At 51.1% G+C, this 27,511-nt stretch overlaps 1 protein-coding gene across 1 annotated transcript in view; it reads right to left on the reverse strand.

Annotated features, from left to right (window-relative positions):
• LOC138520122 (tetraspanin-18-like) overlaps positions 1 to 13,973 on the reverse strand; it is a 473,481-nt gene extending 459,508 nt beyond the window's left edge. The window contains exon 1 of the mRNA XM_069632620.1: positions 13,869 to 13,973. The gene's annotated coding sequence lies outside the window, so the exon portion shown is untranslated. The remainder of the gene's footprint in view (positions 1 to 13,868) is intronic.
• Between the last annotated feature and the right edge of the window lie 13,538 nt (positions 13,974 to 27,511).

Raw genomic sequence — 27,511 nt, forward strand, 5'->3', positions numbered from 1 at the left:
GGGGTGAGGGGGCCATGGGGCATAGTGTTTGGTTGGGGGTGAGGAGGCCATGGGGCATAGTGTTTGGTTGGGGTGAGGGACATATGGGGCATAGTGTTTGGTTGGGGGTGAGGGGGCCATGGGGCATAGTGTTTGGTTGGGGGTGAGGGGGCCATGGGGTGAGGGGTTTGGTTGGGGGTGAGGAGGCCATGGGGCATAGTGTTTGGTTGGGGGTGAGGAGGCCATGGGGCATAGTGTTTGGTTGGGGGTGAGGGACATATGGGGCATAGTGTTTGGTTGGGGGTGAGGGGGCCATGGGGCATAGTGTTTGGTTGGGGGTGAGGGGGCCATGGGGCATAGTATTTGGTTGGGGGTGAGGAGGCCATGGGGCATAGTGTTTGGTTGGGGTGAGGGACATATGGGGCATAGTGTTTGGTTGGGGGTGAGGGGGCCATGGGGCATAGTGTTTGGTTGGGGGTGAGGGGGCCGTGGGGCATAGTGTTTGGTTGGGGGTGAGGGGGCCATGGGGCATAGTGTTTGGTTGGGGGTGAGGAGGCCATGGGGCATAGTGTTTGGTTGGGGGTGAGGGAGCCATGGGGCATAGTGTTTGTTGGCGGTAAGGGGGCCCTGGGGCATAGTGTTTGGTTGGGGGTGAGGGTGCCATGGGGCATAGTGTTTGGTTGGGGGTGAGGGCCATGGGGCATAGTGTTTGGTTGGGGGTAGGGGCACTGGGGCATAGTGTTTGGTTGAGGGTGAGGGTGCCATGGGGCATAGTGTATCTAGGGTCAATAAAATATATATAAGTTAATTAAACAGACGAGATACAATAACTAAATAGAAATAAACTATAACAATGGAAAATGTGTAGTACAAAATGTAAGTTTGAAATGCAAATAAAAATCGTTACCCCTCAAAAACATTCTTTTTCCATGTGTTTAGTACAAATTGGGGGTTTAAAAAGCCTCCTGCCACGCCCCGCCTAACGCCCCGCCCACATTTACTTTTCGGCCCACTATAGCCCTCATGTAAGGTACTTTCAGCCCTCTGTCAAAATCAGTTGTGCACCCCTGCTCTATCTAATCCTATGTAAAAATAATGACATGCATATTTGCACTTCAATTGCACATTACATTTCTTTTCTTGAAACTTAGACATTGGTTTGGGCCATCTGTTTCTTTGTTTACCCTGCTGGCCCTAAAGTCATTTACATTCTTTTCCCAGGGCTAATGCTCATTTGGGTCCTTATCTTCATTGAGCAGAGGGTATAATGCCGCCCCTTACTCATGTGGCTGTACTACAACTGTACGACACTGTACTTGTACAGTTGTACGACAACTGTACTATGTCAGTTGTCGGTCAGACCCTGTACTTCACAGGGAAACACATTTTAATTCTCTGTATTTTTAAGAGTTCACACCGATTAACTGGGTCTCCTTTTTTCACAGTGGTCATCTGTTCACCTCATAAAACCTTAGTCTGGAACGAACTATGTACCTTTCATTGCTCTGTGATTTTCAACAGGATTCTTAGATGAAGATAAGAGCAGAGTTTGGCCCTTGCATCTGATGGGGTAGGTGAGCAGTTCTGGGCCCTCAAATCTCATGAGAAAAATGTCTTTTGAGCTAAGCACAGCATTTCTTCATGCACAGAAAACCAGTATTTTTAAATGTTGCAAAAACATTTACACATGAAGCCTGCTTTAATATGTCGGATCAGGCCATCAATGTCCAACTTCCTATTATAAAATACATTTGAATGGTTCAGGCCAGGAAGTTTCCTCTGTAAACAATTCCTTCCAAACCAAACTGCAAAATGCATTCATTTCTATGGCAGCTTTCTCTGGCAAAAATGAATTTCAGTGTCTTAATAGCCTGTAATGTAAGGTTGGCCTCATTTCTGTTCAGCCTTGTCCTTCGAGCACAGGGCACACGTAATGTTATTTTTCCTTTTTCTGACTACACTGTTGGGGTATTTGGCAGTATTGAAATTTCCATACTGGTCTTTCGGTGTGCCAGTCCACAGTATGCTTTCAAATCACACAGAAGTATGTCTGCATTTCTAGGCCCCAGTCAGCCAGACGCAGTTACCTTTTGTCTTGGGGCTGAAACTACCCCACGTCACATGTTCGCAAGCTATTTTCTCTGTTGCTTCCCCTCAGCCTTGCTGGTAGCTGAAACATTTTCTGGCATCATGAATCTTATCAAAATATTGGATAATTATAGTTAAGCTTCCCCTTTTGTTTATTAGGAGACACCCCTTGAACTTTCCTTTGAGGACGCCCATCCCCACAGGTGGAATTAAGGAATGACAAAGTCAGCAAAAAAGATGGGGACTGCCAAATTATTAAACGGCATTCTATGGATTAAAAATGCATCGGTTCTCCTTGGGGCAATGTGAAATGCTAAGCAGGGAAAACTATATTGAAATCGTTGAGCTACACTGATACACCAACAATATCAAATTGCACCCCTGTGACAGCTTTTACTGCTGTAGAGCCCTGAAGAAAGCTTGAACTGCTTTCTCCGGACTCTATTGCCTATAATCAAAGGTGTGAATATTTCAGCACAGATTACACAATGTGAAATGAGTTGGCAATGACTAGTCCACTAAACCTCACAGTTTTTCAGTATCTAACAGGCAATGCATATAAAAGGTCATATTGTTTTGCTATTTTAACAGTTCACCACATCTTTGGTGTGTGGAAGTGCAGGCTATTGGAATGAGCATGGCAACTTCTCAAAGAGTTATTGTTGGTATATCAAAGGTGCTCAACGATAATGCATTTTAAGAATTTGGCAGCTATGAAAAGGGGCAACTATTAATTGAACTGCTGCCTAAGTTGTCTATTTTTGTACCAGGAAATCAGCGATCAAATTCCAGCTTCCCTCACTTCACCTTATTTTGTAATCCTGGGTCAATTATTTTATCTCACAGTCTCTTACTTTCCTTAAAAGTAAAAGATACTTTCCTATCACGTGGTTTAATAGGTATGACAAAGTCTCCTCCATTGCTCTAAGGACCACCAATGGGTGATTCTGGGGCTGGGTGCCACTCCGTAGCCTGGGGTTGGTATGGGAGGGGGTTGGTATGGGTGAGAGGGCACACCCTGATCTCCTCTATCCTTAGACCCTTTTCCATGGCAGGGGGTCACAGAACTGGTGATTGTTGCGTGCTGGTGCTCGACACAATGCTGAAAGTCTGTGGCTTTCCAATTGGGGGCTTATCCACTAGAGATAAAAATGTCCCAGTTCATTGTCACCTGGCAGAGCATTACCTCGCTGAGGAGGCAATGCTGCAAGTTTACCACGAACCAGCATGTTGCCAGATTCTGAGGGTTTAGGACATTTACTAAGGGTTTTGTCAGCACAAAATTCACACACTGAGGAAATCGGAAAACTGAATCAAACTCAGGCAGCCACAGAGAGTTCACAGAGAGTAACAGAAAGGGGTGAGTGTGAACCAAGATGGAAACTTGGTCTGCCCCACTAATCCCAAGGGAAGTTCAGGTGCACTCATAGGCAACCATATCCTGGCATGCCGCAATTAGCAGACACAGGTGCAGACCCTTCCCCACAGCCCAACCCTGAGGGAGGAGAGAGAGCAGCATAAAAGTCAGAGACCCTAGTTAGTTGGTGTGGGTTGGTGAAGAAGGAGGTTGTAGTTTGGTTAACTGTGCACGCATGGTCGCCTGCTCTGTCATATTTGTATGCACCATGGATATACAATAACGTAGACATGTAAGGTTGTATATACATATGTGTATATGTATGTGTGCATACACTGATACTCATGATAATGCTTCCTTGACTTACCAAGACCATTGTTTTGTATTTAATGTATCTTGTACCTTGTATTTTGTTCCTATTGCAATCACTGCTCTATGTATTGCTACCTTTGCACTGTAACTAAGTTTTAGGATTTCTTGTTTCTGTTGCGCCTGTCTACCCAAGAGCTTGGTGCGCATTACCAAACAAATAAATAAACAAACAAAACAAACAAAACAACCAAACAAACTTTGGTGGAAGGCGATGAGCATAGGTGCTTGGAGAGAGCACAGAGTGGAGGGATGGAGGGTGCTGGGATTCCCAAGCGCAGAAGGGGGGAGAAGGCTGTCAAGAAAGGGTTTGAGGGGTGAAAGTGGTGCTGGGAAAGAGGAGGTGCTTAGAACAGAAGTAATGGTGTTATTGGGGTGATGACGGTAAGAACAAGAGGTGAATGTGTGTAAAGAGCAGGTGGGTTGATGACAGGTGGAGGGGGTGACGCCATGAGGTGGGAGTGAGGCAGATGGGAAGGTGACAACATGCGGTGACATAGAGTGTTTTGAGGAGAAGAAGGTGACCCCCACAAGGTGGGAATGAGACAGTGGCAGAGGGGGGTAACATCAGGCAGTGTGTTGTGTATTGGGGTAATGGAGGTAACATCAAGAGGGCAGGAAAAGACAGTAGTCAAAGAAGGGTGGTAGAGAAGGTGGAAGCAAGGAGGAGATGGTAACATCGGGAATGATGGAAGAGGTGTGAGAAAGAAAAGGTCAGAAGAAGGGTGGTTGGAAGTATTAGAACATCAGAGAGAGGTTGTAGGAGAAGGGGACACCAGAAAGGAAGTGGGTGATGGGGACCACGGCGCATTAGGGAACTTGAATCACCAAGGGCATCTGGCAGGGTGATGGAAGGGGCTGAATGGTGAACCCAATGAACCGTAGCCAATGGCCACAATCAAGCCAGTCAGCTAATGCAGGTTTGGACTGGGCCAGGTGAGCCCTAGGCAGGACTTGCTGGTTTGGACTGGGCCAGGTGAGCCCTAGGCAGGACTTGCAGGTTTGGACTGGGCCAGGTGAGCCCTAGGCAGGACTTGAAGATGGGAGGAGGAACAAGAATAGGTCTGGGTGGCTATTGTATTAGTAAAGAGTCACAATTGAGAGTAGTTGAAGGGTTACATCAAAGGACCCAGCAAGAAGGTCCTAATGTTTGTGTCTCCTGCCTCCCTCCCTCACCGACCCTTGAGTTATCAGACCTCGGAAGCCTGCACCAAACCAGCAACAGGAAAAAGGGTCTGGGAACTTTAAAGTCTGCATTGTCCAGAGAACAGGCCAGGGGTGGCATAACTCCTCATGGACATTGTAAGGACTGGGAAGAACGGTGTGTGGAATGCCCGAGGCCATTGAGGCCCACGTAGAACTAGAAAATTTGACAATCTTGACACTATTGTTTTTTTTAAATCCTATTCACTTCAGATTGGCCCAACCTGTACTATTTTCACTGAATAAAACATACATTTGAAATCATTTGAATGTCTTGCTCCCAAGTTGTATTTCTAGGTCCCATGTCCTAGGACCACTGTGACACTGTGACATAGGGTATACTGTGGCTCTAAATATAGCGACAACAAGCCACTTGTGGCATATATTGCAGTTCACAAATGTGCCATTTCACCCTTAGGAATAACATTGACCTTTCCCTCTCCTTACTCCACTTACCTGTTATCATCCACCTTCCGCTGTCATTCTAACACGAAATGACACAAAATCACCTCCATGGACATAGTAATAGTAAAGGTTCTTACTCCTTCCCTTCACTATTTTCCATGGCGGCCATCTTGTTTGTAAGATTTTTTTAGGGAAATGGGGCATGTGATGAAGGCACTGCACCTATTTCCCCAAAAAGGTACTTAGCTCCATGTTTTTTCCCCAGGGTGCTGTAGGGCTTGCTGAAAATGTTTGATATCGGGCCACTTTGAAAATGATTTCCAGGGCCTCTTTTGGTTCCCAGTCCACCCATGCTCTCAGCACTTGCTGAGACGCTTAGGAAAGGCTCGGGCTGGTGGTTGTCACCGCCCGGGCCCACTCTTGAATGCAGGTGTTGGAGCAAAGCTGGTAACCGTAAAAGCGGAACCTCACCTACAAGCAGACTACACTGGTTGGGTCACACATTCTGCATTTCCCTTCCACCTCACACTCAGCAGACAAAAAAAGCGTCCATGAAAAATCTACAAAAGGCCACAGCAATTAAATAAAACTTTGGACAAACTGCACCCCTGGCTACTCGTTGCAGCGTAAATAGTGACGGGCACTTCCCAGTGCAAAGTCCAAAACAGTGCAAGAATTGTTCCTGGATATGGTCCCAAAAAACGAACTCCCCTATTCTAAAAATAACTTCCGCTAAATCGGTTCTTGGCATTCATTCATACACTCAAGACCATTGCAACGCTCTTGTCTTCCTGTAAAATCACCTTATCCGCGCACTTCCAAATAGCTGTGTTGTAACACATTTTAAAAAACGGTAATGTAGTGTTTCAAAGGACTTGCTAATCCTTTTTCCCTTCGGTGACATCATCATTACCGCATCAGCTGACACCTCACCTCGCCCATCTCTCTGAATGGCGGCATCAACGTTACAGTCCTGGTTGGCATTCCAAACACCTCAGCATATGGTGATATCATCGTTACTGTCTCCATTGACACCCTATCCTTCGTTCCTTGGGCTGACGTCACAATGCCTCAGCATCCATCGGGGTGGATCATATCCACTGGATGGAGGGGGGAGGGGTGGAAGGGATACACCCATGAGCTAGCTACATTGCTTAATTTGTTTTAAAAAAAAAGTGTCAGGGCCCAAACACGTGCTAGCACTCCTGTGTCAGTGCAGGTGCGCCCCATTGCTGCCACCACTCATACTGCTCCCCACAGTGTTGAAATATATGGGGTTACACAACAGCTTGCACCTGCTCGTTGTGGTTGATGGATGCACTGACTATCACCACTTCATAAATAAAGTGAGTCTGAGAGAATAAGTGGCGGGGCTCAAAAATAAGTGCCAGGGCTGAGCACTGGCAAGCACCCCCACAAATTAATCACTGACAGGCTGCATTTTCGACCAGGTGCTATGGTAACTGCTTTAAACCTTTGTGAGAGCTCGGCTTGCACAATGTAATGGCAATTGCCAACTAAGAAAAACGGTACAGTTTGAGAAGCAAGCTTTATTAGTCAATGCACTGCCACACATTAAGGGCCAGACTTTTTAAAGCAGCCTATAGTTTTAAATAGTTTGAACTTGGACCCTTAATTGTATGAACTGGGCTGTCAAAAGATTGCTTGAGTCCTATGATGTCCAACCGTTCACTCTCTCACTTTCCCGCCCTCCCGCTTTTCCTCACAGCTTGGTATCAAGAAATGATTGATTACCCGTTGAACAGTGTCCAACAACCTCCTCAAAGCGGAACCATTTCCGGGGGTACCTCAAAGGCAAATAGCAGCTCGAGAACACAGAGATATGTGCCTGCCCCAGAAGCCTCATTCTGTTAACTCTCCCGCTGCCCGTTTACTACCCAGGCCGGGTCCAGGAGATCAATAAAATGTGGCCAGATCATGCGTAGCGATGATTATTTTGGCCCCCAATCCCACCCGCTCCTGGCCCTTCCTTGGACAGTCCAGCAGTGCAGCCCAGATCGTAGCATGCCAGGAGAGGGCGACCGATAGCCCACTGGATCCCAGTTTAGCACCTGCCCCTTTGACTCTTAGCCAGGATGATAAGTGTGGACGCCCAAGATGCTTATCCTCTTCATTGTCACACAATGCATTGCGTTTCTTCCCCCTAACCAGAGCCCCAAGGCACTTCAAAAACAGCATACACACAGCATAGAACCATCTACTCAACCACCATCCAGGGGTGTCCGTAGGTCTGGAAGAGATCCCGGGCTGTGCTAATGTCGGGACTGTCGGGACTCGGGGCTGGCTAGCCTTTTGGCTGTAGCCACCGAGTTTCTATCCAGGGATACAACTAGAAGACCCGGGGCTATAGCCCCCTCACCCGCCCGCCCCCAGGAGGATGACACTCTTAAGTTGACTTGACCATGGTTGTACACTGCAGACCTGCTTTTAGTTGGTGCCCGCGCCAGTGGCACTTAGGGATGTCCAATTCATCCACCTTTCTCTCTGACCCCAGTCCTCTTACCATCAGCATCTTCTGTAAACCTCCCTCCACCTGCTGCCTAATACTTATGCACAAGCCAAAACTGTTAGCTTTGCCAATGCTTGTTTTTAACAGAACTTCAAGCGGATGAAGGTAGACCTGGTTAAGACCTTTTTATTGCACCAGCATCGAATTTACAACTGCAAATAAGTCATGAACTCTCGGAAGACTGCTTTGAAATAACAATTGCAGGCACTTCAAGTGCAAAGTTTGATGGCAAGGCTTGAATAAAGCGATCTCAAAGAGTTGCCATGAGGGGGTGTTTTTCGACGGGGAGGGTCAGGAACTGGGTGGGAACAGCCATAGGGATTAGCATGGCCATGAGCAGTCAATAGGTGGGCAAATAACCAAACACCACTGGCGTAACAGGGGCGCCTGCAGCCCACGCTGTTCAGGCAGCCCCACTAGCACATGTACTCGGAGGGGTCCCCACAAAAGAAAAAGATAAAAATATATATTTTTTCTAAATATTTTTATTTGTTTTATTTCTTTTTGAAATCACTCTGCCTTCTTAAAGAAAATAATGTCTTTATGAAGGCAGAGTGAGTATAAACAGAAACTTTCTTTTTGATGTCCGAGGGCTTCCCCACCCATGACATGGAAGACCCCAGGCTGGAGGCCTCCATCTCATGGGGCGGGGGAGCCCTATGACTTCAAAAAGAACTAGTTTATTTTTTAAGTCACTCTGCCTTCATAAAGAAATTATTTCCGTTATGGTTTGGTCCTTAACGGAAATAATTTCTTTATGAAGTCAGAGTGATTTCAAAAAGAAACAATTTCTTTTTGCAGTAATAGGGTTCCCCTCAACCCCATGAGTGTGCGTGTGTGAGTGTATTGTGAAAGGAATGTGCAGGTGGCTGCCTGTGTTAGTGTATGGTGAAAGGGTGCACACTTAAATGTATGGATGGCTGCCTGGGTGTGTCTGTATGGTGCTGTATCCAGCCATCCATTCATTTGAATGTACGGGTGGCTGCCTGGGTGTCTGTGCCTGCATGGTGAAAGAGTGCACACTTAAATGTATGGATGGCTGGGTGTGCATGTATATGGTGAATGGTGTGTGTGCTTGTGTTCAGGGGCACAACAAATCTACATTTCAGGGGGCTGATCCTTCAAATGTTGGGAGAGGCGCTAACATCACGGGCGGTGGAGGAGGGGCAAACTTATTTGTGTGGGGGCATCGACCTTCTTTACGCAGTTTAATGAGACTATTCTAGCGCAGCTTCAATGTTACAAGCAGTGAACTCTCTCCTTTAAGTGTGAAAGCACACACTTATGAACTGCTGTGAGAAAGAACGGTCTCCTGTTCCCTTTCTACCCTTCCAATCACTTCCCTGGCATGCAAGTACTAAACCCACATCACAATTTAAATTGCCTTAAAGTTTGGCATTTGAATGCAGATACTAACAGTGAAATGCTTTACATTAGTAATGGCTGGGGCCTTGTTAACAGCGAAACCCAGGTGCCTTTTTACATCTGTGTCCTGTTCTGTCCAGCAACTGCTCTGAAGGTCAGCCAGGTTGAGTCAACATAGCCCAATATTTCTTGGGGTGAGTGCTGCAGCCCAGTCAGCTCAATATTGTTAAGCCCCTACTTGTGGTTCATGCCTTAATTACTTATTGGTAATCATCATTACTCCTAGCCCTATTCTTCCTTGTCCCAGTACTTGTGTATGAGGCAGTACGTGTGTATGAGGCACTATGCCTCATACGCAAGTACTGGGATGAGGTAGAGGTACATGGAGGTAATGTCTGACTTAGCTACCTGTATCTTTATTTCTCCTAATCCCACTCTTCCTCATCTCAGTACTTACCTATGAGGCAAGGAGCCTCAAATGTAAGCTCTGGGACAAGGAAGAGGAACGTGAAGGTAATTCTGGGCCAAGGAGCTAATTTTGGAGGTTGGGGTAGTGCATGGGAGGGAGAGGGGATATGTGCGGGGGCGAGATTGTGCAATAAATCATAATAGTTGTCCTTGGGCCTCATTCCGAGTATGGCGGTAAGGGATAGCGGCCACCGGTAACGAGACCGGTGGCGGTATTCCCTTACCGCCATACTCCGAGTTCCCTCTGCGCCCTCGCCTTTAACGCCTGCTTTGAGCAGGTGTTAAAGTCGAGGGCGCAAAGGGGCCTCCAAGCCAATAACGGTGACCGTGATGAACGGTCACCGTTATTTGCATCTTCCCCATTCCCATTGAGCCCTATGGGGGCTCATTTGGGAATGGGGAAGAGCCTTGGTGAATGGGGAATTACCGCCCCGCCAACCTTGGAATGGGGCGGTGATTCCGCCATCCACCAAGGCGCTGCCGTTCCGGGTACGGCGTCAACCAAGGCGTTAATAGCGCCATTGGTTAGCGCCGTACTCGGAATGAGGCCCCATGTCCAGGCTAAGCAGGCATGATATGTGGTATTAGTGGCTAGAGAGGCATTTTGGTGCAGCCATTCTAGTTATTCCTCAGTTTGGTATGCCTTTTTTTAACTGCACAATTCTGATAAAGCAGTCCTGCTAAGTGTAATTACCTGGCTAGACTGGCATTTGGGTGCTGCCAGTCCAGTCGTTTCTTACCACGGCATTGTATATTTTTTTGGGCATCTGTGATAAAATGATATGATATAAGTCTATTATAACACGTCTGTACACAAGTGTTTCTAGGCGCGACAAGCAAGGGAGGAAGATAGAGGGAGGAAAAGACAAATGATTTTACTAGGCCTTGTGTCATGCAAATGTGAGAATGAGAAATGCAAGAGGAAAGGGAGGGGGAAGTGCAAGGAAGAATGGAGGAGAAAACAGGGCAGCAATGCTCTGAGTAAGTGCAGCCAGGGCAGTGCGGCTCTGGGTATTGCAAGGAGAACAAGAGACTGTAGCGTTACAGTTACAACCCCTAAGTGTGTGGTAGGCGGGAAGCAGTGCAAGGGTTACTGATCAAGAAAGAGCCTGGACTCAGTGAGACTCTGAAGGTATCCAAGCAACCAGTCAGTACAACAGACAGGTAGGTCAGCAGGGGAGGGAGAGAGAGTGAAAGCAGAGAAGAGGAACGTTTTGAGCTGCTTCCGGAACCTCAGGTGGTCCGCTAAAGTTTGAGAGGGGGAGGCCATTCCAGAGAGAGGCATCTGCAGAGGAGAGAGATCTACCCCTCAACCTCTGCCTGGAGAAGCGTCTAGCCCATAGAGAGTTGGAGGTAGCTGGGGGAAGGGCCCGAGAAAGAAGGTATTTTGGAAGAGAGCGTTGGATGTAGTGTGGGCCCGACCCCAGGAAGCCTTGTGGACAATGCAAATGGTCTTGAACTTGATTCTTGCAACCACCGGGAGTCAGTGGAGAGATTTCAGGGCTAGCGAGATATGATACCTGGCGAGATATGATACCTGGGCTTGTGGCCAAGGCTAAGCCTTGCATTCCTGTTCTGGATTAGTTGCAGAGGGCGGAGAGTAGAGGAAGGCAGCTTGAGAAAGAGGCTGTTGCAGTAGTCCAGCCTAGAGAGAAACAGGGCTCTAGATACAGTGAGCCTCTGGGGGAAATTGAGAAAGGGAAGAGTCTCTTTGAGGAGGAGCAGCTAGTAGGTAATGGGACTTCTTGGCAATGTCTGAGATGCAGGAGAGAAAGAGAAAAGTGGAATCTAAGATGACACAAAAGGTTTTTTGCCTCGCAGGAAGGTGAAGAAAGAAGGCCCAAGGTGGGTGGCCAGAGTGAGAGAGGGAAAGCAGGGACAGGGGTCATAATGAGACGGATCTCCATCTTGATGGCATTAAGGCAGAGATCGTTGGAGGCGCACCAATCCCGAATCACGGATAGAAAGTCAGGAATGAGTGAGAGATGAGAGGAGCCTCAAGGAAAGCTGAGTGCCATCCGCATAACACTGACACTTAAAGGAGAAGGTAGAGATCAGGTGGGCCAAAGGGGCCAAGAAGAGGTTGAAAAAACCAGAGTGAGAGTATAGAGTCCTGGGGAACGTCACTGGTAGAGAGAGAGAGGTGGCTGAGAGAAAGGGATCAAGTTGGACCTGGGAGGGGCAGTCCAAGAGGAAGAAGGTCAGCCACTCCAGGGCCTGATTCGTGATGCCCAGATTCTCACGTAGTTGATTGATCAGGATGGTGTGGTTGTCTGTGTCGAAAGTAGAGGAAAGATCAAGGAGGGCTAGGACAGAAGGGATGCTGGAATCAAGGTTAGAGAGCAGATCTTCACGGGTGTTCAGGAGAGAAGTTCCCGCTCCTCTGGCAGCTCTGAAGCCAGACTGATGGTCATGGAGACAACCAAGAGATTCAATGTGGAGAGTAAGCTGGGAGATGGCCAGCTTTTTTCCAAGTGTTTGCTCAGGAAAGGGGTGATGAAGATTGGGCAATAGTTTGCGGGACAGGTAGGATCGGCAGACAACTTCTTGAGGAGTGGGTGCACAAGGGAGTGCTTAAGGGGAGAGGGGAATGTTCCAGTGGTAAAAGAGTGATTACAGAAATCGGCCAAGGCTGCAGCGAGGGTGTCAATATGGTCCTTGATGGTTCTGGAGGAGCAGGGGAGCACCTGTTTGGACGACACTTTCATGGATCAGATTTGTCTAGAAACCTTGACAGCTTTTGTCAGATAGAAAGAGGAGAAAGGAGGAGGAGGGGTAGAGATGGCCAAAGGGGCGCAAGAGAGGAAGCGGGAGAAGAGGACATAGTGGACAGGATGTCCTGAGTTTTAGCTGAGAAGTAAGAGGCCAGAGCCATACAGAGGGCATGGGAGGGAACAGGAGAGGTGGAGACCGCAACAGGATTTACAAGTTCTGTGCAGATTTTAAAGAGTTTTGCTGTGTTGTTAGAGGGCGCAGAGATCCGGGCTTCAATGTGTGCTCTCTTCTTGATGAGTGTTATTGCTTCGACTGGCATTTTTGTGCAACCAGTCTAGGTATGTCTAAATATGGCCTGGAATGCTTTACTGTATTGTTATTGCGTGTCTACACTGGTCCACATTGTGCAGCCAGTGGGACAAGTTTTTCAATGTGGCATGGCATTTTAATAGCAAAGCTTTAAAGTTCCTGTGCACTGTTGGTGATGTGTATGTATTGGATTGGTGTTACCCTACAAAACAATTGCAAACACTCTGGCTTTTTAGCCAATTTTTCTCAGAACGTGTGCTGTATACTGCATTAAAACATATTTCATTCTTTCTCCCATTACAGTGTGCGGCATACCCCTTCAGCAGCATGTTCATACGTATTGTGCAAGCGTGATAATCTAGGCCGCCCCAGAGTGTACAACCCGTGATTTGTTGCCCAGTTAGGGGGGCCCCCCTCAGCATGACTCGCAGGGGGGCCCCCACATATTGTGTTACGCCACTGCCAAACACCTAGGGGCACATGCCATATCTCCCTATCTGTCTCTAATGCAATATTGTGGCTTAAGAGCTCAAACTCAAAATGTATACATGGAATCATTGCTCCGAATAAGGTTTTGAAGTTGGAGTATGTTACCCGCTTTTTTGAAGTGGAGAGTAAAAGGATTTTAGGGTGTAAAAAAGTAATTTCGAATCCCAATTCTTTTTTTTTTTTTTGACGGTGTGTAAAATGATATTTAAATTCTAAAACAGGTTTTTTTTAATGCATGCTTCTTTGCACCTAATAATTATCCAGTTTAAAATATGCAGTTGTAGCTTCAGTGTTCTCTTCAGATCGGGCAGAAATAACAGTGGACCCCCCACGTGCGGCAAACATGTCTGTGGAGATGTGTGGGTGGAAGCAGGCTTCTTTGTCAGATGTTTCCTACTATGTATAAGAGTGTTTTGACTCCCTCTTCTCTTGTGAGTAATTGCATGTTTATTGGGAGTACACGTGCCTGGTATGCTGTTTAGCAGCAGGCACTGAACCTATCACTCTCCATACTCTCACTATCACTGTGTAAAGGCAGACAATCACTCAAATCCTCTCCATCAGTCAAATACATTCCACAGTGGCACTTACCGTTTGATGGTGTCTGTCCAAGTTCTGGGTCAAAGTTCCAAAGCGGTGCTTCCGCCGAGGGTCCGTCCAGCCTACAGTTGTCAACCAACAGCCCCCAGTGCTCCAGGGATGGCTACGGCATTCGATGTGTGCCCGGGCAGCCCCGCCGCCGACCCGCGCGATCCTGCAGCCACTCCCTTGGAAGAGGCGAGTAATAATTCATAGGGAACCGGATCCCCTTGAATGCGGGCCCGTACAGGCCGCACGGATGGCGCGGGTGACCGTACGCCTTCTGTACAGGTACAGGTCAGAGAGGGGTAATTAAATAGCCCTGTGGGCCTCGCAGTTAACCTGGACGAGATGCGCAACTGGATCCCACGCGGAGGACGCGGGCTCTGCGGTTCATTATTGCTGGTTACGCAGCCACGTCTTTCGCAGCTTCCCCGGTGCACAGCAGGTGTTGTTGCAGGGCACGTAACACAATCTTGAGGGGAATCCCGTGTTCCCATCCAGCAGGTGGGAGCAAAGTTAAATATTCATATCCGCAACATGTTAAAAACACAGCTTTCTGAGTAAGCGTGATTAAAGCGCAGAGCACTGGGACTTAAGGGGGGGGCAGTGGGTTGCACTCAAACCAACAGTGCTGCTATCAGGGGGCATGGGGTACCAATACCCAAGCCAGCAGTGCTAGGGGTGGCAGCCCAAGGACATACCCAAACCAGCAAAGTGGGGACCATAAAGCTTTGGGACAATCCCAAACAAGCATTGCTGGGAGCCAGGAGCACAAGGACATACCCAAACAGGGGTGAGGCGAGCCAGGCACAACGGACATACCCACACCAGCAGTGCTTGAGGCAGGCATAACTTACCCAAGCCAGCAGTGCTGGCGACAGGTGCTCTGGAGCATACCCAAACCATCAGTGAGATGAGCCAGGCACAAAGGACATAGCCAAGCCAGCAGTGCCAGGGGCAGGCATGGCTTACCCAAGCCAGCAGTGCTGGCGACAGGTGCTCTGGAGCATACCCAAACCATCAGTGAGGTGGGCCAGGCACAAAGGACATAGCCAAGCCAGCAGTGCCAGGGGCAGGTGTACGGGGACATACCCAAACCAGCGGCTAGGCGAGCCAAACACAAAAGACAAACCAGCAGACTGGGGAGCATAGAGCTTTTGGACAATCCCAAACAAGCATTGCTGGGAGCCAGGAGCACAAGGACATACCCAAACAGGGGTGAGGCGAGCCAGGCACAAAGGACATACCCAAGCCAGCAGTGCAGGCGGCAGGTGTTCGGGGGCATACCCAAACCAGCAGAATGGCAAGCCAGGCACACCGGATATACTCAGCCCAGCTTTGCTCGAGGTAGGTGCACAGTGGTATACCTAAACCAGCAGAGCGTTAAGATTAACTCTAAACCTTCCAGCCATCACCTCTTTGTTTTTGCTATGTCACCCCGAGTGGGACGGGTATGCCCAGACGTGGGTCCCGTGCCTGCTGGGCCTAGAGACCCAAGTTACTCCTCACTGATGAGCCCCAACAAGGGCGAAACATGTTTGGGGATGCTTGTGGTCTCGTGCAGAAGGGATGTGGCCTAGCAGTTCGGGCTGGACTGCCTCTTTTGGGGTGGGGCCAAGCCTGATTTGCATATGGTCTTTCCCTTCTGTAATGGCTTGGCAGGCGAAGAACGGTGGTCTGGAGGGTTGCCCAGAGCATTGCCAGTGGTTAAGATTAACTCTAAACCTTCCAGCCATCACCTCTTTGTTTTTGCTATGTCACCCCGAGTGGGACGGGTATGCCCAGACGTGGGTCCCGTGCCTGCTGGGCCTAGAGACCCAAGCTACTCCTCACTGATGAGCCCCAACAAGGGCGAAACATGTTTGGGGATGCTTGTGGTCTCGTGCAGAAGGGATGTGGCCTAGCAGTTCGGGCTGGACTGCCTCTTTTGGGGTGGGGCCAAGCCTGATTTGCATATGGTCTTTCCCTTCTGTAATGGCTTGGCAGGCGAAGAACGGTGGTCTGGAGGGTTGCCCAGAGCATTGCCAGTGGTTAAGATTAACTCTAAACCTTCCAGCCATCACCTCTTTGTTTTTGCTATGTCACCCAGAGTGGGACGGGTATGCCCAGACGTGGGTCCCGTGCCTGCTGGGCCTAGAGACCCAAGCTACTCCTCACTGATGAGCCCCAACAAGGGCGAAACATGTTTGGGGATGCTTGTGGTCTCGTGCAGAAGGGATGTGGCCTAGCAGTTCGGGCTGGACTGCCTCTTTTGGGGTGGGGCCAAGCCTGATTTGCATATGGTCTTTCCCTTCTGTAATGGCTTGGCAGGCGAAGAACGGTGGTCTGGAGGGTTGCCCAGAGCATTGCCAGTGGTTAAGATTAACTCTAAACCTTCCAGCCATCACCTCTTTGTTTTTGCTATGTCACCCCGAGTGGGACGGGTATGCCCAGACGTGGGTCCCGTGCCTGCTGGGCCTAGAGACCCAAGCTACTCCTCACTGATGAGCCCCAACAAGGGCGAAACATGTTTGGGGATGCTTGTGGTCTCGTGCAGAAGGGATGTGGCCTAGCAGTTCGGGCTGGACTGCCTCTTTTGGGGTGGGGCCAAGCCTGATTTGCATATGGTCTTTCCCTTCTGTAATGGCTTGGCAGGCGAAGAACGGTGGTCTGGAGGGTTGCCCAGAGCATTGCCAGTGGTTAAGATTAACTCTAAACCTTCCAGCCATCACCTCTTTGTTTTTGCTATGTCACCCCGAGTGGGACGGGTATGCCCAGACGTGGGTCCCGTGCCTGCTGGGCCTAGAGACCCAAGCTACTCCTCACTGATGAGCCCCAACAAGGGCGAAACATGTTTGGGGATGCTTGTGGTCTCGTGCAGAAGGGATGTGGCCTAGCAGTTCGGGCTGGACTGCCTCTTTTGGGGTGGGGCCAAGCCTGATTTGCATATGGTCTTTCCCTTCTGTAATGGCTTGGCAGGCGAAGAACGGTGGTCTGGAGGGTTGCCCAGAGCATTGCCAGTGGTTAAGATTAACTCTAAACCTTCCAGCCATCACCTCTTTGTTTTTGCTATGTCACCCCGAGTGGGACGGGTATGCCCAGACGTGGGTCCCGTGCCTGCTGGGCCTAGAGACCCAAGCTACTCCTCACTGATGAGCCCCAACAAGGGCGAAACATGTTTGGGGATGCTTGTGGTCTCGTGCAGAAGGGATGTGGCCTAGCAGTTCGGGCTGGACTGCCTCTTTTGGGGTGGGGCCAAGCCTGATTTGCATATGGTCTTTCCCTTCTGTAATGGCTTGGCAGGCGAAGAACGGTGGTCTGGAGGGTTGCCCAGAGCATTGCCAGTGGTTAAGATTAACTCTAAACCTTCCAGCCATCACCTCTTTGTTTTTGCTATGTCACCCCGAGTGGGACGGGTATGCCCAGACGTGGGTCCCGTGCCTGCTGGGCCTAGAGACCCAAGCTACTCCTCACTGATGAGCCCCAACAAGGGCGAAACATGTTTGGGGATGCTTGTGGTCTCGTGCAGAAGGGATGTGGCCTAGCAGTTCGGGCTGGACTGCCTCTTTTGGGGTGGGGCCAAGCCTGATTTGCATATGGTCTTTCCCTTCTGTAATGGCTTGGCAGGCAAAGAACGGTGGTCTGGAGGGTTGCCCAGAGCATTGCCAGTGGTTAAGATTAACTCTAAACCTTCCAGCCATCACCTCTTTGTTTTTGCTAAGCCAGGAGCACAAGGACATACCCAAACAGGGGTGAGGCGAGCCAGGCACAAAGGACATACCCAAGCCAGCAGTGCAGGCGGCAGGTGTTCGGGGGCATACCCAAACCAGCAGAATGGCAAGCCAGGCACACCGGATATACTCAGCCCAGCTTTGCTCGAGGTAGGTGCACAGTGGTATACCTAAACCAGCAGAGCGGTGCGCCAGACAGACAGGACATACCCAACCCAGCAGTGCGGGCGGCAGGTGCTAGGGGGCATACCCAAACCAGCAGAATGGGGAGCATAGAGGTTTAGGACATTCCCAAACAAGCATTGCTGGGAGCCAGGAGCACAAGAACATACGCAAACAGGGGTGAGGCGAGCCAGGCACAAAGGACATACCCAAGCCAGCAGTGCAGGCGGCAGGTGTTCGGGGGCATACCCAAACCAGCAGAGTGGCAAGCCAGGCACACCGGATATACTCAGCCCAGCAGTGCTCGAGGTAGGTGCACAGTGGTATACCTAAACCAGCAGAGCGGTGCGCCAGACAGACAGGACATACCCAACCCAGCAGTGCGGGCGGCAGGTGCTCGGGGGCATACCCAAACCAGCAGAATGAGGAGCATAGAGGTTTAGGACATTCCCAAACAAGCATTGCTGGGAGCCAGGAGCACAAGAACATACGCAAACAGGTGTGAGGCGAGCCAGGCACAACGGACATACCCAAGCCAGCAGTGCAGGGGGCAGGTGCTCGGGGACGTACCCAAACCAGCGGTGAGGTGAGGCGAACCAGGCAGAAAGGACATACCCAAGCCAGCAGTGCTGGAGGATAGGTTGCACAGATGCATACCTACATGCGCAGAGTGACGAGGCAGGCACACTGGACACACCCAAATACAGCAGTAGTGGGAACAGGAGCTCAGAGGCATACACAAACCAGCGGCGAGGCGAGCCAGGCACACAGGACATACCCAAGCCAGCAGTTCTGGGAACAGGTGCTCGGGGGCATACCCAAACAAGCGGTGAGGCGAGCCAGTCACAAAGGACATACCCAAGCCAGCAGTGCTGGGGGCAGGTGCTCGGGGGCATACCCAAACCAGCGGTGAGGTGAGGCAAGCTAGGCACAAAGGACATAGCCAAGCCAGCAGTGCTGGAGGTAGGTGCACGGAGGCATACCTACACCAGCAGAGTGGCGAGCCATGCACATAGGACATACCCAACCCAGCAGTGCTGGAGACAGATGCACAGCGGCATACCTAAACCAGGACAGCCGTGAGCCAGGTACACAGAACATACACAAGCCATCACTGCTGGGGGCAGGTGCTCAGGGGCATACCCAAACCAGCGGTGAGGTGAGGCGAGCCAGGCACAAAGGACATACCCAACCCAGCAGTGCTGGTGGCAGGTGCCTGGAGGAATACCCAAACCAGAATAATGGGGGCATAGAGTGGTAGGACATTCCCAAGCAAGCATTGCTGGGAGCCAGGAGCACAAGAGCATACCCAAGCCAGCAGTGCTTGGGGCAGGGGCTTGGGGGGCATACACAAACCAGCGGTGAGTTGAGCCAGTCACAAAGAACATACCAAAGCCAGCAGTGCTGGCGGCAGGTGCTCGGGGGCATACCTAAACCATCAGAGCGGTGAGCCAGGCATACAGGACATACCAAAGCCAGCAGTGCTGGTGGCAGGTTGCCTGGAGCATGCCCAAACCAGCAGTGAGGTGAAGCATGCACAAATGAAATACCCAAGCCAGCAGTTCTGGGGGCTGAGGCTCGGAGCATACCTAAACAACAGAGTGGGAAGCAGAGAGCTTTGGGACATTCCAAACAAGTATTGCTGGAAGAAAGGGAGCACAGGAACATACCCAAACCAGGGGTGATGGGAGCCAGGCACACAGGACATACCCAAGCCAGCAGTGGTGGGAAACAGGAGCACAGGGATACACCCAAACCATTGGTGAAAGGAGCCAGCACACAGGACGTCGCCAAGCCAGCAGTGCTCGGGACAGGCACAGGGAGGCATGCCCAAACCTCCAATGGGGAGGAGCACAATGGGGACCATAGAACTTTGAACATTCCTGAAACAAGCATTGCTGGGAGCCAAGAGCACAGGGTGTGAGGAATTCGATCATCCGCACGGGGAGTGTGCAGTCGCCTGGGCTTTTTGAGGTTTTGTAATTAAAATGAATGATGGGAGATCAACCTCCGAAAATGTGTGGGGCTAATCCGCACACATTTTCCTCTGCTCACCGCACAACAAACACATAGTCAAGTGTACTCCGTGGGGACACAGCATACAGACACATTTAGCTGGAATGTGACAGCCACGGGTATATCTAAGCAGCTCAGGAAGGAGGAAGGCAACACCTTCCTCCTGCCATGGCCAGCCTAATTAAAATATCAACTGCCCCATGGATCTGCCCCTCTATTGTCTAAAGTTCTGATGGCAGCAGCGCATAATGATGACAGTTAATTGAAACAGGCCTACGATAGGTGTGAGCGCAGAACTGACAGAAGGGGGCAGGACACTAACACTTCTTTTATATGCAATGTGTCAACTTGAAGCTAGCTCCCACCCCTCTATATAAAGGTCACAGAATGGCATGTCTGAGACAACTTTTACAGTAGGCAACCCCTGCTGGGGGATCCCCTTTCAGAGGGAAGAAGTATGTGATTTGAGGGAGACAGAAATCTGTTCTCGCCACAAACTTTAAGGGACACCTGTGCTTTGATCAAGAGTCATAGAGAGCTCAATTATCCAGAGAGACACTTTAATCCACAATAGATAGGAAGATGGGTGAGACTTAGTGGTGAATGTTGTCACCCCTTACCTTTCCTGTTGCAAAGCACTCTGGTTATGATTATTCCATTATTGCCGATTATCTCCCTTAGCTCATAAACACAGAGTTCCATGGAAAGCTGTGTTTACGAGCTAAGGGAGATTATCTCCAAGAATAAAATAACCAGGGATTACCCCATGACTGTATATGATGGGACAAGACTGTAAATAATGGTGATTTAAGCTAAGAAGGCAATTGGATTGTGATAACTAATGTCCGGTTTTGAGTATGGCTTAGTGCCGAAACACGTGTGAACAACCAGAGGACATACTTGATTTAACTAATAAATACCCTAATAAATACTCAATTCATGTATTGTGCTCAGCGCTTATTTGGAAACACCAAAGCTATTGCAATTTATTACATGAAGTTTGAGGTACAACTTACAAGTTTTACCAGGAGTGATGGGCTGACCTTTCAAATTAATTGACCAATGGTGCAGTGCAGTTCTCCTTAATACCCCAAAATTTGAATAAACTCACTCTGGTTATGACCTCATGCATAACAGAAGATTGTTGGCGGGGACCAAGGATTGGTTTCTGAAGGTAGGCTTAGCCTGCACCAATCACTGGGGCCCATTTGGCTTTAAAAGAGGGTTGAGCCCATCATTCAGCAGATGATCCAATGACTTCAAGAGGAGTAAAAAGAAGGATTCATTTGGACCCTGGCAGAAGGTACAGTCTGCCTTACATCTTCTGCCAGTGAAGGGAGGCCAGGATTTCCAAGAAGATCTTTCCTCTAAACATCTCCCAGAGAACAGAGGCAGATACCAGACTCAGAGGATCCATCCAGCAGCTCCAGAACCGGTACGCAGCCAGCACACAGCGTGCTCTGCTAGGTTCTGCCAGCAAGCTTACTAGGTGGGAAGTGCCAGAGAGTCTATGAACAAAGGACAAGGCTGTTGTCTGCAAACACCCTCCTCAGCTTTGGGCCATCTGTAAAGACTAGAGGGGGGTTTCTGTAGTCCTGCCCTCTATATGGCAAAGTAGAAGCACAGCGCACCCAAGCCAAGGTTCCCTATTTATTGGAAGCAATGGACGAGCAACCAAGGCTTAAGCTCTCAGGAGGTGATGCAGGCTGGTTCTTAAGTACGGTGTAGTCCCCAAGTCCCCCCACAAAGGAATGTCCACACACTATGTTATGTGATAACACAGTTCTTCATATAAATAAGGTTCAGAATATATACACAATCAATAATACACTTTGTGCTTTGGCAATACTAATATGATAAATATGTACAATGTCTATGTGGTACCACAGTTAACTCTTGACTCCTTTAAAATGCACCAACTGCTGACAGTTTAAATGATATACAAGTCCAATAGCAATGTGAATCAACACTAAACACAGGAAGGAAGACAAGTTAGGTTTAACAATGGCAGAATATTTTGTCCCTACCCAAGGTACAGTTCTGTGTGAGGATCCCCCCACCTGGGCAACCTGTAAATAAAGTGTATCAATAAACCCAGTCCATTAATCTTTAAAATAGTCTTGTTTCGGAGGCCACCAGGGGGCACACAGGCAATGGCTGCCTGAGTATACTGCTCCCGCTGAAGCCAGACTGAAACAGGGGATTGAGCCCCCCCGACACTCCCCCAGGCGGACCCAGCTGCTCGGATTGGTGTGGTGACCCCCCCCGATCCTCCCCCGCTCGAAAGAGTGACACTCGGTGACCCCTGGGAGACTGAGAACGAGACCCGCGGCCTCCGGAGGAGGAACGGCGTGAGGTCCCAACGGCCGTGGCACCGGGGGAGGAGACGCGGCTCTTCTGAGTCGGGAGGCCGTGCTGGATGAGCCAGCCCCTCTCCCCGACTCGCTCTCTGCACCCGCTGGAGGAGTGCGCGGACCGAGGACAGCAGCCTCAATAGAGCCGGGAAACAGTCGCAGAGTGAGACGTGGGCCCCCGCCCCTCCCCGTGCTGGAGTGAATCATGCCGGAGGCCCGAGCCGGCAGAAAGAGTGGGTACACAGACCTGGGGCCGGCACCCAGGAGACTTGGGCGGAGGCACCGGAGCCCAACGCCCCCCGCGGCCTTGGTCCTGCCTCCGGAGCGCACCCAGCGCAGGTCGAATAAGCCGGCGGGAGGCAAGATGGCTGCCTAGCTCTTCTGCTCCATGACCCGATGGCTGAATATCCGCCTGTATCAGCAGTTCCCTGCATCATCCGGCGAAGGTGCGAGCGCTTCGTGTTGGTTAATCCCTGGCCAGCATATATATCCTTGTTTGGGTGAAAATCGGACCTTTGGTGCTGGGTGGGGCCGCTTCTCATCCCGGGCCGAGTACCCGCCAACTGAGGCCTGCAGAGTTGCGTACTATCACTGCGGGTCCTGACTCACGTGTGCTGCTGAGACCGCGGCTCGCCATTCCCCGCTGGTCGGCGGCCGGCCTATGACAGCTTGCAGTGCTCTGTGCTGCCAACCTGATTTCCTCTGCGCCTGGCTGACTGCACCCCTGGCTCTCTCCGTGCCCCTGCGGTGGCGCTTCCTCCTTGGGCCTCGCCTCCCATGGGGAGCTGCGGCGGGGCTCACCGCGGGCCCGGCCTCTGAGGGGGCGTGGGCGTGACTGCTGTGCGCGGCCGGAGCCTGCTGGATCGATCGGCTCTGCGCCGCTGGGGGTGCCGGAGCGGCCTGCCATGCTTGGGCGCTGCGCCGGACTCACCTTGTGGCTCCCGCCGAACTACCTACCCCAGCCGGGTCCCGAGGTCAGCGCGCCTTCCCCGCCTTGCCTGGACTGCGGTCTGCCCCTTCCGAGTGGTGGCTGGGGCGCTGTGCTGGCTGCTGCCCCCGCCTCCAATCATCCGGTGCGGCCCGCCGTGAGCTGGGGGCCTCTACACCGTCAAAGACACAGGTGCGCTACATCTGCAGGTGAGAAGCCAGGGGCCCGAAGTTCACGCCTGCCGCACCCCTGTGTATCAACTGTGCATATAGCCTGCTCACGGCACAACTCTACGTGCAGTGTGCCCCCGTACACATCGGGCTGCTTCGGGCCCACAGGCACACCCCTCCATACTTCAAGCCGCCTCGGGCCCGCGGGCCCTCGGACCCCATCATGACTTTTGGGCCTTCCTGGCTGAGGACCCGGGGCTGAGCCGCTCCTCCCCTGTGGGATCCTGCTGCACTGTGGCTGGGGCTGCCCTGCTCCTGGGGGCCTACTGCCTTGTTCATCTCTGCGGCGTCCCCGGACTGGGGCTGGCGACGCCGGCGGAGTCCTGCCCTCTCCACATCCTTTTTGCCGCCTCCGCGGTTGCTTTGCCCGCTCTTATTCACCCGCACCCTGCACCCGCTAGGTGGCCTCGGACTGCGGTGACCAACGCTTCTGACACTGAGGACCTGTGGCCCTCCCGGCCCTCCGGAGTGACTTGCCTGGCTAGATCCCTGCCTTGATTGCGTTGCTCTATCAAACCAGTGGACGCGCTGATCATCTCTGCGTGAAGGTGCCGGCACCCTGTCCCAGTATTGCGCTCGCTCTCCTGCTTAACGGGAGGTTGTGACCCCCCTCCTCTTCCTGATACCTTGTCACTCGAGGGGCTTAAAGATCCTGGGCTATAGCTTTCCAAAGACTACTGGCTGCCTCAAGACTACGTGCCTTTCATCCTGGTGAGGCTGCGTGGCCCCCCTGGTGGTCCGCAGGGCTCCGCTCCGCTCCTGGGTGTTCCACCACTACCCTCCCCCTATCGCCCGGCTGCTTGAGGTACATTGATAGCTTCTTCCATCCGCATCAGCCCGCCTGCGCCATGCTTTTTGTCTGCACTACCCTCTACAGCGCCTGTCTTGCCCCCATCAAATTACACTGCTGCCTGGGACGGCCTGTCGCACGGGCCGCTCTTGCACGGTGGTATTAGCGCCTTGAAATGCACATGACTGGTGTATTCCTCGCCCCAACTCCTATACAGCGGCCGGTCCTGTGTTGGACTGGGAGGTTGAGGACCCTCCTGACCCTTCTGACCCTCAAAAGCCCCAAGGACTGTTGCTAACAAATCATAAGACTGCCCTCCGTGGTCTCGGTGTTTCCCAAAACATGTCCAGCAAGTCACGCGGGGCCAACAAAGCGGGGGCGATGGACAAATATGCCAAAACACTCTCCAGACAGCAGCAGGGGGTGGCTGCCCAGCCCCAGGACGATCCAGACACACCCTCATGCTCCCTTCAGCCAGACCTTACAACACTGATGGAATCTATGGCCAAAAACTTTGCGTCATTCCACGAAAAATTAGACGACATCAACGCTAGTGTAGCCTCACTGCGCACCAAACTTGACCAGCACGGCACTAGACTGGTTGAGGCCGAGACTAGGATCGGGGACAATGAGGATGAGGTCCATGCACTCCAGGATACGGTCTCTGACCTTGTGCGCGATATGAAGCAAGTCAAGGCGAAGTGCGACGACTTAGAGTCCAGATCCCGCAGGAACAATATCCGCATTGTGGGGGTCCCGGAGACGGCCCTCAAAGGCAAAATGGAACAACCTGTTGAAAATCTCCTGAGAGACCTCTTGGGCAACCCTCAACTCTCCCCATTCTTCACGATTGAACGTGCCCACCGGGCGCTGGCCCCCCGCCCCAAGCCGGGCGACTTCCCCAGGCCAATTATTGCTAAAGTCCTCAGCTTTAGGGACAGGGATCACATTCTGCGCTTGGCCCGGGAGAGGGGTGAACTGAAACTGGAGTCTCAGACTATCCGAATCTTCCCCGACTTCTCCGTCAATGTTCAAATGGAGCGCAGGCAGTTCAACGGTGTGAAAAAGTTGCTCAGAGAGAGGAAAGTGGAATACGCCATGTTGTTCCCCGCAAGGCTGAAACTCACCCATCGCAATAAGTTATACTTTTTCACAGTCCCGGAGGAGGCGGTTAAATTCATCAAATCCCATATTCCTCTCCCCGGTCCGGTGGATGAGCCCTTGGATGAGGGTTGAGGCGGCCTGTCTCGCCCCCAATGTCTGCGCCTCCTTCTGTACTGCTGGCGCACTCGACAGTTGCATTTTCCTTGTTATCTCATGAGTCCTCTATCTTGTATATCCATTGCTAGTCGTAACCTGTTGCAATGTCTCCTGGAAACTTAACATGTTATACCGCTGTACGATGGTAATGTTAATGTTAATGTTAAAGGGCATTTGTACCGCGCACTATCACCACTGTAGTGGTCCCTTGGCGCTCTGGCGGCTCTGAAAGAGGAGGGGAGGATGAGTTAGTGGGAGGAAGCAGGAAAAGTGCAAGAGAGCTGTGATGTGCTGTTGGCGGCCTCAGCCCGGTGGGTCCGTTGGCTGGGCCTGGGGTGTTTGCGGCCGGTAGTCGTTGTGTACTGTTGTGCAAGGCTATGTGCATTTTGTTTTGTTGTTGCCATGTAGTGAAGTTTGTGCGGTTTGTTGTGCTGTAGGTTTTGGTTGTGTTTGGTTTGGAGTTTGAGAGGTGTATGCAGAAAGGGAGATTGTTAGTAGGGTTGGTTAGTTTGCATCTCTATCCTGAATTGCAGCGCTCGGCTTGCGTAGTCTCCCCTGTTGCGGCTCTGTCCTGATCTAGGTCTGACTGGCATGCAGGTTCCATACTCCTCTAGCCCCGCCTCTAATATGCTCTCTGATAGCTCCCCTTATCCTCCATTTAGACTCTAGTGGGCCTGCCAAAGACAACCTCTCGGGCAGTGGGGGAGATTGCCAGTGTCTCGGTAATCCCACACCAGTGTGGTTCTGTGGTGGCAGTTAAATTAAGGGGTTGGCGAAAGTGTTGGTGGGATTGTCTGTGTTAGTTGACTCAGTCTCCGTGCGTGCTGCCTGTGTTCCTGTCAATCCGATGTCACCCGTGCATCTACTGTGGGCTTTGCTCTCCCCAGTCAGGGGTGTCTGTGTCTTTTCGGTTTAGTTATCCTTTTAACCAGTTTCGTTTTCCAGGTTTAGTCTGTGGTGTTGTAGAGCCAGGTTTTTAGTGATTTCCTGAATTTTAGGTGATCTTCAGTGTTTTTTGTTTTTGCACTGAATTGTATTGCACCGATCTTTCACTCAAGTTGGGTTCATGGCAGCAGCGACCCCCGCTGCAGTTGCAATGCCGAGTTTGGCTTGTTATGGTCACTGATTGCGCCCCAGTTGGGCGTACAGGCGAGCGTTGCCCCGTTGGGTTTGGCACTCTCGCATTGGGTCATCGGGTGGGTTCCTGGACACTGCCGAGTTGGGGGGGAAAGTGAGGGAGGGGGGTACTGTTGTGGGACGTTATAATAAAAATGGCAAGGTGGTAGTGGCTCTGGTCACGAAGCAACGTCTCTTGGAGTTGACACCCAAAGTATGTTCAACAAACAATGCCACACGCTGCTGGGATGCCCCCTAGATCTACAGGATGGCTATTATGCTAATGTCTTGGAACATTAGAGGGCTCAGCAACTTCACGAAGGCCCGCAGGATAACTGCATACGTCCAGAGGCACGGGGTCAAAATACTCCTCTTGCAAGAAACCCATGCCCTCGCACACCTTTCGTCCTCTCTCGCTCCGGCATGGGGCCCCAACACATATTTTACGGTCTTCTCCTCCCAGTCCAGGGGTGTCCTCACCTTAATTCATAAATCTGTGGAATTCTCTCTGCATACCAGTCACATACATCCAGAGGGTAGGTATGTGATCCTCCACTGTCTGCTCGCTAACACAGATTGCCCCCTGGTTAACACTTACGCCCCGAGTATAGATGCACCTGATTTTTTCGACCACCTCAATGTTATGCTCCAAAGATATGTGGGGGTCCCGATTATCTGGGGGGGGACATGAATCTCATACTAGACTCTGAGTTGGACAGATCAGGCGCTGCGCCCAGAATAATGTCCAGGACCCCCGCCGCCTCCATGCACACATGGGCCCAGCTGGCCTGGTCGATGCCTGGAGAGCGCTCCACCCACTGGCTAGAGAATTCACATTCTATTCTTCTGCGCACGACAGTCATTCCAGAATTGATCTTTTCCTTCTGTCGGCTGGGCTCATTGGCAAAACGCTCAACACGCAGATACTGCCGCACACGCTCTCCGATCATTCCCCGGTCACTTTGGACATATCTCTGCAGCCTGCCCTTCCCTGCCCCTCCAACTGGCGCTTTAAGTAGGAGGCACTACATGATATTGTCTTCAAGGCCGACATCCTTGCAGATATCACCTTGTTTTTTGATAACA

Source organism: Ambystoma mexicanum, chromosome 13, assembly GCF_040938575.1.
Source record: "Ambystoma mexicanum isolate Mex_15411 chromosome 13, UKY_AmexF1_1, whole genome shotgun sequence".
NCBI classification, from domain to species: domain Eukaryota; kingdom Metazoa; phylum Chordata; class Amphibia; order Caudata; family Ambystomatidae; genus Ambystoma; species Ambystoma mexicanum.